Genomic DNA, 15,740 nt, shown 5'->3' with positions numbered 1-15,740 from the left:
CAGTTGAGTGCTTAAAGTATACATAGCATTGCAGGGGTATATATTATATTTTTGCCCTAAAGGACTGTAGGACAATCATTTTTCACCCCAGAAGAAAAAAGTGATATTTTTCCCTGTTTGTACTATTACCAAGTATTTCACATGATATAGTTAGGAAAAGAAAAAAAAAGCTTTGCACTCTGAAAACCCTGAGATAAACCCAAGATAAAAATGTTATCCTGATCTGTTTCTCCCAGTAAGAAATCCTTGAATATTTCCAATTAAACCAAACAATCATCATCTAGAAAAGTTGCTTTTTTCTTACAAATGTACTAATATAAATTTAGTAACTTTGGGAATTAACTTTTTTCTTCCTTGTGTGGGGGAGAAGAGGGGACTGATGGAGAAATTGGCTCTTTCCAAAGTCTCATTTTCATACAAACACTAATTTTGTTAAGTTTCCATCTCTGAATCTTTCTTTTTCATGTCTTGCTAGAGTTTCCACTAGAACACAGCTCACTTGAGTCCAACCAGGATTAATTTATCCTCTTCTCTGCTGGAATATAATTGGGCACACGTGATTCATAAATATAAGCAACCCTAAAAGTTCATTTATTTAAGATCAGACACCATAAGTATTAAGGAATAGACAATATGCGTCATATGTACAAATGGTGTCTACAAAATCCTCCTTATAAAATTGTCCAGTACCAACCCAACAGAGATAAGAATCTCTGTCTTACCTGGCAGGCCCAGAAAATTAACCAACAAGTGACATCTGTGAACTTCACAAGTATGGCAATTACACCCTAAGGGGTCAGTAAGATGGTTCTTGGTTCCTAATCTCAACAGGCCTGATAAGGTCAATACAACACTTTGACACAAATAAATCACAGGTCTGGGGTCATTTAAAGCTTCCAGACAGAAGTCAACTTCTTACTTTAATATTATATATTCCTAGTTTTGTTAATGATACAAAAAATAACAGTATTCCAATATTGTAGAACATTATTGTTCTATCTCTATATACAAACTATTTTCATAACCATTTTATCAAATTAAGAACACAAAATCTGAAAATTTTCTAGCAATGTGCATAGTCAAATCCACAACTTGGCAGGGAACTGTGAGGATACTGGAGAAGCAAAAAGTAATACTTTTACCACTTCCAACATAAATTCATAAACCATGGGTAAACCAAAAAAATTTTAAATATACCTGCGATAAACCAAACATAGCAAGTTACCCTGACTTGTGTGGACCTCAAATAATGAAACCTTCACAGTTTCCCATAAATCTGAAACCATTTATAAAAGCATTTTTGTTCCTGATTCTTGCTCTGCTGGTGTTTAAAGATAGAAGATGTCTTCACATCGGTAAATATCATGTGTATGAGAAAACCTTTTTTGGCTTAAACAGAGAAATACTATTTGCAAACCTTAATACTTTTCTTGTTCCCCTTTAATATCCTTCTGCATTATTTATTTGGACAACCAGCTTTTCTGAAGTCTGACTGCCATATACTCATTTACTTCGTGAATGTTTCTGTCCCTGAGTGTTCTTTTGATAAACCACAATTATAAACTCAACTAATTCTTAAAGAACTATTTAAATGTAATCCCAACAATTATCCACAATCTAAAATAGTCACCCGCAGTAATTTCAGATTATACTCTTGTTTCAAAGTAGAAAATTTTTACTTTTCTAAGTGAAAACAGAGTGAATGTACATTTTTAATTCATTGAATATAAAATTGTATAAAACCAGAACCCACCAAATGGAAAAACTCACAGATATGCGTATTGTTGATGACTGTATGTGTATTTAGCAAAGCCATATAATTGTATATTGATGTTATGTTCAGTATTTTACTGCAATAGATTAAAGTATTAATGCTCATGCTTTTGAAACTTTGGTCCTACTCTTTATCAATTAAAAGCTAAATTTCTCATAGACAGATTTATTGCAACAGTATTCACAGAGTTTCAGCATTTAAAACATGATGTCAAATTGTCCTGAGCAAAAGTTGTACCAATTTATAGAACGCGGTTTCTCTTATATTTCCCGTTATGAGTATTTGAAATTTATTTTTCCCAGTTATATGAAATCTGTCTAAATAAATTAATTATGACATGAAATTTGTAAGAGTAGTATTTTAAAATAATGGAAAAATTTTAAAACATTCATGTTGGTGACATTTACATTTCTATTATTGAAACATAAATAAATTCTCATACATTGATTGCTAGTGTTAGCACTGAAAAATCTTCACCATTTAATATTCAAGACTTTATACTTTCAAATATATTTACTTTTCCAACTGTTTTATCAAAAAAGTTCAGCTCCTGTGAAGCACATTGTCCCTATGACTATCATTTAAGGAAACAATTATTTTTGAAAGTAGAAGTTTTAATCAAAACCACATGTGTGAATTTGCTAGTTGTTCTTTCCTACCGTGTCTATCGATTGCCACTTGAGTTTTAGCTTAGACATATATTAGACCATATATATATTATGTGCATAACTACACAAATCATAGGCATGGTAATACCAAGTCGATCCTGAATGCTGATTTTCTCAGGACTTAGCTTTGTAGTTAGAGTCCTTATTTGCTAAAGGTCATGCAAGTTATGGGATCAAGTAATAAATATTAACCCAATTTCCTGGTTGCCCTTCTTGTACTAAAGACCTGTTGATAACCATGCACCATGGAGACACCTTGGCGCTCTAACATTTCAAAAAGCGTAGTCCGTGCTCATTCGCCCCATACTAACACGCACAGACCATGTTAACACGAACCAGATGTGGAGCACGAGGCCGGGAGCCAACATACAGACCGTGAGCGCTGGCATCCACTTCATGGGGCACCTCACGGTATTAGAAGTGGCCAATTAATTTCCTCATAGCACTATGCAAAGCACTGTGAAATTCCAGGGAGACGGTTGGTTTGTTTCCTTGTAATACCTACCATGTTCATACGTTTTATGAAATACAACTTTAATAAAAGACATGATGACGTGACAGGAGAGGTCAGCAAGTTCATCCCCACTCTAGGATCATTCAGAGTCCATGGTAGGAATTGACATGCCCCACAGTGTGAAAGCAGGAGTACGCAAGAGCACGCAGCCTACGGAGAAGTGTGGCATTTGTAAGGCTCGTGCTTCACCGGCAAATGGCTTCTATATTTCTAAGTTCTTTGTTTTCCCAGAAAAGCAAATCGAGTCAAATCAATGAGAGAAAAACCTCACAGAGGAACTGGGAAGTGACCTTAAAGTAGTCACACGGGACTTACAGGTGTTTCACACCGATTAATTAGCCAGAAAACAAATTAAAACCTCAACAATGAGAAACATAGAGCCTGCAACTTTAATGAAACACAGACAATTCCTGCTTTAAAAAAAAAAAAAAAAAAAAAAAACATAAAGTTTACTACCAAAAAAGAGAATCTTTGAAAGATTTTACTTGTGCACTTTTTTTAAAAAGTCCCTTTTATTTTTGTCCCCATTTAATTGTTGTGTGGCAATTTCTTGGTATGAAATATATTTTTTTCTTCTAGGTTTCTCAGAACCCTTATTTCTGCAAGGAATCAATAAATACTGTTTCTAACTGTGTATGTGTGTGTGTGTATGTGTGCACACGTATGTATTTATTTTCCTGTTTTACAGAGGTGTGACTGACAAAATATTGTGAACACTGTAGGTACATAACCTGATGTTTTGGTACAGGTGTGCTCCGGCTGTAGGAGTCCCTTGGATACCACATGCATGGGCACACACATATACAGCTGTGCATGGGTACACATGTGCATGTGTGAACACACACATACACACTCCTTGGCCCCTTACCTTTTCTTGACATTAACTCAGAAAGTACTGGACATGCTCTATACATACTCCTACATACGTGTTCTACAAGATATAAACGAGGTTCTCAAAATTATATTGTCTAACCTCTAATCTGGCAAGGTTAAGCTGTTTAGCCTGACTCCTAAGGTGCTTCCAGACAGAGCCCCAATGTTCCGGATGTGGCCCACATCGCCCTTGGTACTGTGCCCCTCCACCGCCCATACCTGTGATTTTCTAAGTGCTCCTCTCCCTTCCTGCCATGGTCGGTCTGGAAAGCCTTGGTCCCTTCCGCTGAAACACCACTGTGAAACCCTCCTTCTCAGGAGCCCCAGACTCTTAGCCCGAGCAACGCATCTCATGGTTGCCTGAAAGCACGAAGCACTGTGGATCTGAATGCACTCGCTCCTTCCCTGGTGCCTCACGCTGATGCTCCGTGGCCTGGTCCTGTCTGCCTCTGCAGGTGCTTTGCTGCCCCTGCCTAGCCATTCCAGTGCAGGCCTCTGACCTTCAGGGTGCTCTCAGGACAGGCACCTTGTTAGAGATGTCTGTACTTCTGCCAGGAGTTTGCCCCTCCTTAAAGTCCATGTGATGGGGCATGTGATTATCTATCTCACCCACCCCATAAGCTCCCCTAACTGCCTGGTGAAGAGTGGTCTGAGTGACCCTCTGTCCCTGGCACCCCCTGAAGATGCAGTATGCCTTTCTCTGCATGTTTCTATGGTTTCTGGAAAGGGATATGGGCAAGAGCACGGTCATGTCTTACTGATCTTTATACTTTCAGCACCAAACACAATGCTGTCATTTAGAAGATGAGCTAAAAAGATCCTTGCAGTCTTTCTTTTACCCTGTAACCTAAGTTAATGTTTCCCACCACTGGGCTCCAAAGCCTGAGTTGGAGATGCTGACGTTCTCTCCCTAGCTTCCTTGAACGAGAATTTTTTATCAGGCATGCATTGGTCAAGAAAAAAATCAAAATCACTTCTTTTTTGCGTGATACTGGGCATTGAAACCAGGGCCTCTGCACTAAGCTCTATTCAAGCCCTTCATTTTTTTTTTTTTTAATTTTGAGACAGGGTCTCACTGTGTGATGAAGAAGTTGCTCACGCTGAGCTTGAACTTGTAATCCTCCTGAGTCTCCCTGAGTGCTGGGATTGCAGGACTTCTCTACCACACCTGCCTTAAACTCATTTTCGTAAAGCTTAGCACAGCGCCTTGCATCTGGTAAGCTTGTGGCTGTAAAATAAAGAATTAAAATAACTCGCTTTCTGCCAAGCCACTTTTTTTGTATAAAAGAGATAATAGATAAGAGAATACATTAAATATTAACTAAAATGTTGATTAAATAATTCAAGACTAAATTATTAATTGTCTTTAAGTAAAATGTTTATAAATTTTCTTCACTATTGGGAGTAGTTGCTGTGCTTGGAGGAATTATTTGGAAAGTATATTTTGTAAAAGGAGACACCAAAGCTATGTATCGTCATTTATTCCTTCAAAAGATTTTTGTTGCTGTTTCTTTGTTTTGTTTTCTGCATTTCAGTTAAATACCAGGCTCTGTGTTAGACACTGGCAGACACCAGGTAAGGATTCAGATATCGCCCTGCTCCTGGGTCAGAGAGACCAGCTTGAAATGTAGGACATGATAATGGCTCATAGATGAATAAATGACAACAGAGAAAGGAGTCTGAGCCTATGTGTGTGTGGCCAGGGAGGGAAGCTTCCAGACAGAAGTAACACACAATTCTAACCTTGATCTATAACAGGATGAAAATCTGAAATTTGAAAAAAGAAAACAAATTCTCAGGGTACCCAAAGCTCGAGAGGATCCGGGTGCATCTCCATATGCCTCTTTGTGATTTTACAGCACTTAAAACCTGTTGAACCAGAGCAAATATTCAATAAAAAAATTACCTCCTCACATACACATCTCCCAGAGGTCAGATGTCCTTTAGGCATGTTTTTTCTGCAATTACAGTAGACTTAGTTACTTTCTCATTGCTGGGACAAAATACCTGACACCCACAAGTCAAGAGAGGAAAAGTTCTCTGTAGCTGAGAGTATGTAGAGGCTTCAGGCCATAGTGGGCTGACTCCCAGGCACGGCAGCATGGCGGAGGCAAAACAGTCCATGGCAGAGCATACAGTAAAGCAGCAGAGCAGCAGCAGTGAGCCCGCCTTCTTTCTGTCCCTTTGTATGCCATCACCCAGGCAAGCCTATTGGTTAGTGTCACCCACACCCAGGATGGTGCTTTCTTTTACCCACACTCCAAAAAAGTTAAGCCAATCAGTGGACTTAGCCAATCATCACACCCTTAATCCACATTGACACACCCTAGATAGAGCCTCCTCTGAAAAGCCCCACCTAGGAGTCGGGTGCAAAGACATTGGGAGGACATTGAGACACAAGACACAGCACACCTCGAAGAAACCAAGGGAAAATCACCACCTTAAAAAGTGCCCTCTTCAACAGAATACTATTAACATTTGCATCATTAGGCATAAAGCAATAAAAAGTATTTTGCATGCATTTTTCACCTGAATATTATAGTTATGTTACCATTTATAAAACCCCCTGTCTGAGACCATACACATGGTTATTGGCACAATCAGTCCTTGAACCTAGGCCTGCCTGGTCCCAAAGCCACGGCACAGCCTCCTGCCTTCTCTGAATGAATGGCAACTGTGACTTTCTCCTTTCTGTAAAACACACATTCAAGGATAAATCACGCTAACACCAACCACAAAAAAATAGGATGTTTAAATGTATATTTACTATTTAAATTGGATGTTAAAGGCTGGTGATACAGCTCAGTGGCACAGTACCTGCCTGGCAAGCACAAGATTCTGAGTTCAAATCCTGGTGCAGAAGTAAATAAAAAAATAAATAAGATGTTAAAATAAGGTCTAACATGTTTGATACTTAATATTTATAATTGATTTAAACTGATTTACATAGTGGCTTAATCTCAAATATTCTCCATAAGAAAACCCTTAACCAGGAAAGTGTACCACCAAAATATGACTAAAGTTTGGAAATGGTAGCCCTGTTAATCCTCAAGGCACAGAGGATTCCAGATCTTCAAGTCAGAAGGAGAAGTGTCAACACAGGTCATTATAGGACCAGGAGCAAGAGAAAAATATTGAGTGGGAGGACACCCTTTAACTTTCTCAAGATTCCCAGTGGCTCTGGACAAGTAGCTTCACCTGGGCAAGTCTCAAATCATCATTAAAAGAAAATAATACCCACCAAATGATTTTTAATGTGATAAACTGTTTGCACTGCTTGTCACGGTTCCTAGATGTCTGATAGCTAATATCCTGAAAATCAACTTTTCAGTTTGACATTCATGGTCTTCCTAAATATTTTCTAAATCTACATCCCCAGCCACTTTTCCACTATTCTTTCGTCATAGTCATTCATTTAGGAACTATTCATCAAATATCTTCTGTATCTTTTGTGTTTCAATGTGACCTTGGGAGTGCTCAGGTAAATCAAACACCTTGAAAACAGTCCTTTGTTTGGTAAAGAGAAAATATATATACAAAGTATGTCAGATCAAGAGTTACATTTATGTTGTAGACATATATAGAATATGTGTGTATATATGTGTATAGATATTATATGTGTAATGGAAATGTCAATTTTATAATCATATCAGAAATCAGAAGAAGTTAGAGTCTGTGTTAATTCAGAAGGAGGAGAAAGCAAAGGATGTGATCCCTGACCTGCATTGTAAAGATGCATGGGCATTCTTCAGGTATTCAGAGATCTTTCAGCAAAGGATAAAGAGACATAGGAACAAGAAGAGTTTAAATGTTAAGAAAGTACAAATAGTTTGTGTTCTCAAATGTCAATGTGGAATAATATCTCCTGCAGAACTTGTTAGAAGCACAGATTCTATAGAGTGTCTATATTCAGAAATTCTGGTAAGGAAAACCCAGGATAAGGTCTGGACAGGGCTATTGATAAGATATAACTTGCATGCAATAATATGCACACATTTTCCATGTGCTACTCAATGAGTTTTGGAAAATATAAGCATATGTATACAGTATAGCCCCTTGCACTCCATTTACAAAATATCTCTTTCACCCTAGACAGTTCCCATGAGTACCTATATATTTAGCAGCCATGGTGTTACAGCCAGGGTTTGCAATGAAATAGATTTAATATAGGACTCATAGTTTATATGATTATTTTATAATATTCACCCTAAAAGTCAAACACAGAATATAGGAGATCTGTCCGCACACTAGAGACCTAAGAGTCCCGCTGAGGGCCTAGATCCCATGGCAATGTCCTCCACAAGTCCATCTGGAGACCTAGAGCCCATGACAATGCCCCATGCAAGTCTGTATCAAGCAAGACCTGAGCTCCTCCAATGATGAAAACAGCTGAGTTCATATCAGGAAAACCAGCAAGACAAGCTTCCCCAGGAGAATCAACAGCACACTGTCTTCCCCTCCAGTTCTTTTTTTATGGTGTTGGCAGCAATCCTCAGGTGGGCCTTTCACACCCAGAACCACACACTCAGCTCAGCTGGGTGTTACAAGTGAGCATTAGTTAATCCACCACATGTGAGCTAGATTAAGCTAGATCACAAGATGTTGGCATTTACAAAGAGGAATAAGGTGGGAAGAGTAGCTGAGTACCAAACCCCTTGGAGGACCTGTGTGCTCACCTGAGGAATACCAAACTGTTCCAGTAGAGTGCGGTGGACGCAGCTCTTTTCCAAACCTGTATCAAGTTGCCCTGCTCTAACATCTGTGCTTGTTTTATTTCTTTAGCCTGAAACACTTGCTGTGCTTCCTCCACCCATCTCTTCCTCTTTGTAAACACACTGCCTATTCACAGGAGCTTGTAGCAAATGGTGGATTTTAATCGTAAAAGAAATAGGGACTAGCTAGGAAGGGATGATTCACAGAATATATACGCACAATGGGCACTTACTTGTAGGAAGAGATGCTCACATTCACTCCTAAACTGAAAATACAAATTAAAACTACACTGAGATATTACAAGAGGTAGAATCATCAAAAATGTAGGAGTGCTGGGCATGGTGGTACATGCCTGTAATCCCAGCATTTGGGAGGCTGAAGCAGGAGGATCACTGCGAGTTTGAGGCCAGCCTGGGCTATTAGTGAGTCCAGGCCAGCCTGAACTACATAGTGAGACCCTGTCTCAAAAAAAAAAAAAAGAAGGAATGTGGCCAAATGTTTTGTGGCATGCCCATACAGACACATTGCTGATCTAGACACAAAACAGAACAATCCCCATGGTGAGAACTGGGTTACACAAGCAAGATTTTATAGACCTGTGACTCAGAGCCTGTCATTTCGATCCTGGGATTATATCCTCAAAGCACACTGTCAAACAAATGAAAAGAAATATGCACATCAGGGGTTAATATAGCCTATTTATCATAGCACAAGATGGAAGCTTCTTAAATTGTGTTTGCGGCTTTTGCCATGCAGCAGTTGCTAACTCCAGTGAGGAAGGGAGTGAGGAGATCCCTGCACCATGGCTCCTGCAAAGCAGACTGCCCGCAAATCCCCCGGTGGTAAAGCGCCCAGGAAACAACAGGCTACAAGAGCTGCTCATGACAGTGCGCCCTCTGCTGGAGGGGCAGGGGCAAGGAAACATCATCATTACAGGCCTATGACTGTGGTCCTCTGTGAAACTGGCCAATATCAGGAGTCCCCTGAACTTCTGATTCACAAACTCCTTTTGCAGCATCTGGTGCAAGAAATTGCTCAGGACTTCAAAACAGAGCTGTGCTTCCAGAATGCAGCTATCAGTATTTTGCAGGAGGCAAGGGAGGCCTACCTTCTTGCCTGTTTGAAGATACCAACCTGGGTGCCAGCCATGCCAAACGTGTAACAGTTATGCCAAAAGACATCCAACTAGCATGCTGCAATGGGGAGAAGGTTTTAAGAGTCCACTACGGCAGGAAATATTTCATTCTCAAAAAAAGTTTTTTCTCTTCTTCCTGTTACTGGTAGTTCTAAATGTTAAGATACTTTTTTCCCATGGAGTCAAAAAGTACCTAAGTACATGAATGCGAGTGGAAAATAGGGGCAGATATCAGATATGGGCAGTTTTCCCACTTTCACTTGTGTGTGAATTTTTAATATTCATGCAGGGATGTACAGCACTAACGCAAGTCAAAATGTTTCAGTGAACAAGATGCAGCAGTTCAATGTTATAACAATTATCAATAAACCTGTTAAATTTTCCTGGACAACGCATTGGATTTGGATTTGGATTTTTTTTTAAGCAAGTAAATTTCTTATTGACAGCAACTAAATAGTGGTTGTAAAATTTTGATCATACAATAGATTTCATCCAGTCAGAATACTCTCCTAAGGTGTCTTTCATGCTAATATATGTTTTTAATGTTGTCTGTCCTTCTGTACTGTTCCTGTAAGTTTGCTATTAAAAAAACAAACTATTTTTTGCAAAAAAAAAAAAAATATATATATATATGACGGAAGCTTCTCAAACATCCATCAATAACACAATAAATCATGGCACAATTGTGAAGGGAGTTCTATGTCCATAACAAGGAATGATGACTGTCTTATACCCTGGTAGGAAATAACTTCTGGGATATGGTGTAAATGGCAAAATAAGGTGAAGAAAATGATACTATGAAATTATTCATTTGAAAGAAGTAATAATTGAAAGAAGTAATAATAATTCATTTGAAAGAAGTAATAATTAACATACTTTATACATTTCAATTTCCCATAGTAAAGTGAAATGAATTATATATTCTTATAATAAAAAACTATATAAAGGGAACAGGAGAAAAGCCAGATTCTCTGAGAATACCTTGTATTGCAAATCTGACTTTAGAATCACTTACTATTTTGTATATTTATAAAAATATGAAGCAAAATTGTGTATCAACTTTAGTATATGTGCACAGAGAAAAATTGGATTTGACTCTTTTTCTCAGTTAGATAAACATCAGACTAAGAATAGCAAAGTCTGAAAGAATTATACACATGCATGCACATACCTCAAATGAAGAAGAAAAAAGGAACATAAGAGCATATAAAGGGATATCTTTTTAATACCAAGACAGAATATTTTAATAATTTTCTATCAATAGTATTTCAAGAAATTATAATTTACCATAATTCATTAATTTAAGAAAAAACTTGAATAGATTTTAAAAATACATTTTGTATAATCAAAAATCCAGCCAATTCTTTAGCTGTACCTTAAAACATAAATTATTGTGGGTGATTTTTATAGGTTTATTTTTGGGGGAAGCATTTTTCTAATTTTCAAGTGTGCAGATATAGACAAAAATAAGGTAATAAAATACAACTCAGTTGTTTAAAAGATTTTTTTCATTTTCCAGTACTGGAACTAAGCCCAGGGCTCACTTGCTAGGCTAGTGCTCTATTGCTGTTACCTTTCTAGCCCTAACAACTCACTTTTTATTTAGTTTTGTTCTCTGTCTTTTCCTAGCTTGTATTAATGGTACTGTTTCTCCTGCAACCTAAAAAGTTTCTGAAGGATTCTCCACAAGGACCTTCCTGTTTCACCTTTATCTTAGGTACCCAGAGCACCTCTTGTGGTTCAGAATCTGTCCTGCTGTCCCTGCTTCCCCAATGCATAGCTCCCCACCAAGCGGTTCCGTCCTCCCAAAGGCTGGAGGAGGACAACGTTCCCACCTCTGCCATTGGTGCTGGGCCTTCCTGCACACAAGCCCAAACCTCAACTTCTTCATTTTCAACAATGGACAGCAGCCTTTTGTGAAAGCTAAGATGGGGTTTTCTATCAAGCAATTTGCCCATTCCTGACCCAAAGCAGATACTAATCTGCTGCCCTACAGCCTTTTCTTTTCTATTTTTTTATTCTAAAGAAAATTTAAAAAACAATAACAAAATAACAATATAGACAAAAACAAAACAACACAAAAACAATAAAAATGATACAGGGTTTCAAAACAAAATGATAGGAATTAATAGTGGTTGTTATAATACACATTGTTATTTTCAACGAAGTTGCTCAGATGACCAGATGTAAGAATGCAAGAGTGATCAAACCATTAAAGAGAATAAAAAATAATTTAAAAAACATTAGCAATGATACAGAGCTTCACTAAACAAGATAGCAGGAATTCACCACCTCGTTCTCACTTTCTATAGTTTCAGTTACCCTAGTTAGATATGGTCCAAAAACCTTACCTGGAAAATTCCAGAAACTGACAATCCATAAATTTTAGGCAACATTTATTACTTTGTGTTTTTACAACTGTTCCATTTTTATCAGTTATTTCTGTAAATTTCTTACTATGCCTAATTTTCAAAACCAAACTTAGTCATGGAAATGTATGCATAGGAAAAGACAAGATTATACATATGGTCGAGTACGAAGCATAGGTTCAGAACATCCTGGAACACATCCCCCGGGAGAAGCAGGAACTAGTACAGTTAGTTTCAAAGCAGGCACAATGGAGCATTTGGTGCAGCTATTCTGACCGGTTGTCAATTAAGCCAAGTGTCACAGAGACTGAGTCAAGACCATTGCCAAATACTAAAGTCAAGGGGGATATATCTATTCTTAGCACAGCAGAGGAGCACTTTCATACCTTGGTGGACCAGCAGTGAACACAGCCTCCCTCTCCGCGTGAGCATCTGTTTATGTGCCTTTATGTAATCACACTATCCCTAATCTGACTGCTTTCACATCTTTGCTCTTGGTACAGGATTTAAACTGATAAGAAAAAGTTCATCCCCACACAAAACATCAACCCCATCACAATATCAGCAAAGTCAAGACAATAGGAAGGATCAGCCCTCTGGAGCCATCTCTCAAGCCCCAGTCAATCTGAGGATATAGCACACTGTGATAAAACACTGACAGCATGCTACCTAGTAATGCTTGCTCAGAGAAAACATCCTTTCATAATAATCTTATTAGAGAAAGAAGGTATTTTTTGTCTCTCCTTTGTAAGGAGCAATTTATTTTTATGGGCAATAAAAGGAAATAAATCTCCCTGTAATGGTTCCTTGGTGGATCAGAGGCCACGCGGCTCATTCTGCATTTACAGATAAGCAAAAGGTCAATTGGATGTTACACCCTTCATGGTGCATTGTCATACAGCACAGAGGGGGGTGGCAGTTCTAATTCAACTGCTCCTCCAGCTCCCATGGGAGCCTGGGTTGGAGGAGATTTCTGTGCCAGAGGCTGTCGGGGAAACACCTGTCAGTCATCTGTCACAGCCATTTGTTGCACTGATGGGATGTAATACACTGTAGATTAGAATGTGTTGCTTTTGTCGCTAAGGAAAATATACAGATAACTTTTCAGGCCCAGCTTTGACAGGTTGTATAGAAGCGGCACATGTGTCTATGAATAACAGCTCACTCTGGTGTTCCTGAGCCCATTCTGACACTTTGCTGAAGTATGAAGGCAGGAACGTGTCTGGAGATAGACTAGAGGTCCCAAGTCCATTTGGGGGAAGAAAATGGGGGTCCTCGTAGTCAGTTCCTCTCCAAAGGTGCACAGGGTAAAACCACAATCAGCTGTCACATGGGCACACCCTCATTTTCCTAGCTACATTTCTCACTTTTTCAACAAATATGAACTGGTAGACATCATGCACAACACTGTAATGCAGATGAAGAGAGGACTCTGTCTTGAAAATGTTTCATTTCCACTAGAGACAGGAGTGGGGATTGATTCACCCAGCAGGAAGCGTCTTTTGCATGCTCGCCTGCTAGCTGTGGGAGTCTAACAGGAGAAAAAGCAAGAAAGGCCATTATTCTGGAATGAGCATTTCCATATGCAACGGATTCGTCATCCGCACAAGATTTTCTCATTTCATCCCTGTTAAAAGTCTTATCTCGTCTTTCTCAGGTAAGAAAACCAAGATTCAGAGATCTTGGCAATAAGAGGTTTTTGAGGCTCAGAAGATGAAATTCCAAAGCGTATGCTGCGTCACACTAAATGCTTTGAACTGTAGAAGCAGCCTCAAGGCCCCTCTGACCTTGTGCTTTCCTCCGTTTCTTAGCCCTCTATCTCTGCAGAAGCATGGGGAGGACTTTCCTTGGAGTTCCTTTGCAGGATAAAAGAAAGTTCTTCCAGAAAGAGAACAACGAACTGAGCAAAGACTAACTCACAGGAAAGGAGACTACGACTGACCCCACACTCGGCCCAGAAACACCTTGTCCAGGCTATTGTCTGTTATTTGAACTCATTCGTCTCTGCTAGAAATCACTTACCCTTACCTTTGATTGACTTGTGAAGCGGGCATTGAAGCTTCTAAATCTCACTGGGTTATTGGCTATTCACTTGTCATTCTTGATGGCCCCCTTCCTTACATAAAACAAATCTACATGTTTTTCCTCTTATTAATCTGCATATTGTCAGTTTATTTCAGCAAGCTCAGCAAAGCAGAAGAGAAGTTTCTTTCCCCTCAACAAGTTGATACTTGGAAATATATCCAGATCATTTGATTCTAAATTTGGGAGCATTTTCCTTTCCCCACTCTTTATTCAATAGGATAGTAGGAAAAAAAGGAGAAAAAAATAAGAATGATGTGGGATAATAATCATATACATTACCGTAGAAAGGTCAGGAGTTTCTGTGCAATGAAAGATGAAAGATCCCATTAGAAGATGAGTAGGACGAGAGTTGGAGGAGGAAAAGAGCGAGGTAAGGAGGAAAAGAGGGAGGTAAGAAGGAAGGTGGAGGTGAGTGGTAAGGATGGGATGGGAATCAAAGATTAGATGAGATGGGAGTGGAAATTTGGAAAGAGGTGGAAGTGGATGAAGGTGGAGTGGAAGTTAGAGGTGGAAATTGGAGGCAAGATGGGGGGATGGGAAGTACAGGTGAGGTGAGGGGACTGGGATGGAGCCTCTCAGAGCAGGAGGCAGCTGAACTAGTTACTGAAGATAAAAGAAAACATAACTTCTGAGGACAGGGAAAATACAGTGCTGCCCCGGCCACTACCAGTGACCCCTGTGTGTCCAGCTCATGCCTTTTCCCATGTGGGGGAAAAAAGATTAGTGACAGTGAGAAGTGCATTCTCTCCATCAAACTAAGCACAGCCTCGAGAACAAACAGAGGAGCTGTGGCAGCTGCCCTGGAACAGCACGATCAGTGAGCACTGAACTCCCACTCCTGATCTCTCTGAGGCCAGGGTCTCGTGGCTGCCCCATCTTTCGCCTTTCTGTCTCCTTCCGTGTTCGTCCTGCTGCAGCCTTGTAACTCTCACTCATTCTGTCCCTTTCAGCAACCTGAAACATCCCCTCCACCCACCTCTACCCATGTGACCTCCCATATTCCCAACCTTTGGCCCCAATCTTCTCAAATATCACTTCTCAGAATCCTCCTCTGTCCCATTCCTGTTTTTTCATCTTAGTCCCAGTCCACGTTCCATACGCCTGGCCTATAGGGATCCATGAACATCCCCTCCCTCTGGTTCATTCTTAACGTTACAGGTGGTGAAACTGGTTAGATTAATCTCTTTTAGAATTCACTGTATCCCTCTAGATATGGTTCACATCTGCATTCAAGACGTCTGGCACTCTCGGAGCTCTCGTTGATGTTTGTAAGATGAATAACTTGTCCCATCCTCCCACCCAGCCTGCACTGCTCACAAATGCAAATTCATTTTGCTAACACTCTGCTAGAAAACTCAATGGATGCCCATTATAAACCAAGTAAAGCTTCAATTGCATAGGCTTCCATTTACGATGACACTCACACATTAGTCCTGTTAACCTTTCCTGTCTTATCCGCTTCCTACTCTAAAAGTAACTCATTGTTCCAGAAAACCTGTCCCTCCCCTTCCTTCTCCTGCCTCGCTTCCTTACTTGCCTCCTCCACAATCTGCTCGTTGTGTCTTCCTGATTAAACCCCACTCATCTTTTTTTTTATTTTAAAGAGTAA

General features: G+C 39.5%; 1 pseudogene; it reads left to right on the top strand.

Moving 5' to 3' along the window:
• Positions 1-9,344: 9,344 nt before the first annotated feature.
• LOC102017124 lies at positions 9,345-9,826 on the top strand (annotated as a pseudogene).
• The last annotated feature ends 5,914 nt before the right edge of the window (positions 9,827-15,740 follow it).

Source organism: Chinchilla lanigera, unplaced genomic scaffold (genome assembly GCF_000276665.1).
Source record: "Chinchilla lanigera isolate Chin_1 unplaced genomic scaffold, ChiLan1.0 scaffold00015, whole genome shotgun sequence".
Lineage (NCBI taxonomy): Eukaryota > Metazoa > Chordata > Mammalia > Rodentia > Chinchillidae > Chinchilla > Chinchilla lanigera.
Note: the sequence above shows the minus strand (reverse complement) of the source record. Positions and strands in the feature narration are given on the sequence as shown.